The following is a 1594-nucleotide window of genomic DNA, read 5'->3' on the forward strand; positions in this document are numbered from 1 at the left end:
TCTCATAGTTCTAGAGGCTAGAAGTCCAAGATCACGGTGCCAGCATGGCTAAGTTTTGGTGAGTATCTTCTTCCTAGTATATATATATGGCTGCCTTCTTGCTATTTTCTCACATGATGGGGAGAGAGATTCTCTATCTCGTGTCTCTTCTTACAAAGGCACTAATCTCACTTATAAAGGCTCACCCTTGATGACCTAATTACCTTCCAAAGAGCTTATCTCCAATTATTATCACATTGGGGAATTACAGCTTCAAATACACATTTAAGGGGGGGGGTACATAAACATTCAGCACATTGCAGGCAGGAAAATAGATCACATCTACTCTAGTGTACTACATGGTTCTATGTCAGAAGCAAGTGGTGATGGATTAAGAACAGCAATCTAACCTACTACAAAGCCCAACTTTATACATAATAAAAGAGACACAAAATAAGACTGTCCAGTTGAGAAAACCCATAAATCTATTTTCTTGGTGAAGCTGTAGAGAAATAGGCATTCTCACACATTGGTAGTTAGAATGCAAAACAGTACAATCCTTCTGGAAAAGAATTTGATAATCTCCAGAAAAATTGTATATGCATGTATCCTTTGACCCAGAAATTCCACATTTAGAAATAGATCCAAAAGACACACTGGCATGATTGTCAGTTTTATATGTCAACTTGGCTAGACTATAGTCCCCAGCTGCGAAAGTATTTTGTAGATGTCGTTAAAGTCCATAATCCACTTAGTTTTTTTTTTAAAGGAGAGAATTAATGTTTTATTTTCACTTATATTCAGATGGCAGTAGACAGTCTTCATACCTGACCTTTCCTTTTGTAAACAACAACAACAAAAAAATACAAGTTTTAAACAGCCAATGGCTGGTTGTTATCAAAAAACATAATTAGATTAATTCATTCATGGTGGCTTCAAGTTTTTTCTTATTAGCTTCAGAAAATTCACCCACCCTTTGTCCCCTTTTTGGAAAACTGGAAAGTTGGCATCAATTTGACTTCACACTCTATGGCAACACCTTGCCTGTCATCCGTGTCAACTTCAAGGAACACCATGTTGGAATATTTCTCAGACAGGCAATGAGAAAAAAGGCTTGATCATTTTGTAAGGCCCACACCACGTGGCTGAGAAGTTAACTACCACAAGTTTATCTTCTGTACTGTTCACCTCCCTGAAAAGCATACTTGTTCTCCATCTGCTTCACCATTTTGGTGGCTGGGGTCTGATGAGTGACTCATGAAGGTGGCTTCAAAAGGCAGGAGGGAGATGGAAGAGCTCACAGGTGAATTCTCTTTATAGCACCTGGGTGGCAAGGGGTGGGGGTGGAGTGGGTTTCCACGCATGCATGTTTGAGCACCCTAGCCAGGCCCCGCCTCCTGGACCATAAAGTAAACTGCACCAGTTTACTTTAAGTAAGAAAAATTATCCTAGATGATTTGAGTGGGCCCAATTCAGTTGGAAGTCCTTAGAAACATAATTGCTTGTGCCTAAGAATTCCAGTCTGCCTTCCTGCCAGCCTGCCAGCCTGCCAGCCTGCCCTGTGGATTTCAGACTTACCTAGCCAGTCTTAACAATCACTCAAGCCAATCCTTGC

At 40.5% G+C, this 1594-nt stretch overlaps 1 pseudogene; it reads right to left on the bottom strand.

Moving 5' to 3' along the window:
* Positions 1–802: 802 nt before the first annotated feature.
* LOC118353020 (thioredoxin-like) lies at positions 803–1207 on the bottom strand (annotated as a pseudogene).
* Positions 1208–1594: the final 387 nt, after the last annotated feature.

This window comes from Canis lupus, chromosome 31 (assembly GCF_003254725.2).
Source record: "Canis lupus dingo isolate Sandy chromosome 31, ASM325472v2, whole genome shotgun sequence".
Taxonomy (NCBI): Eukaryota; Metazoa; Chordata; class Mammalia; order Carnivora; family Canidae; genus Canis; species Canis lupus.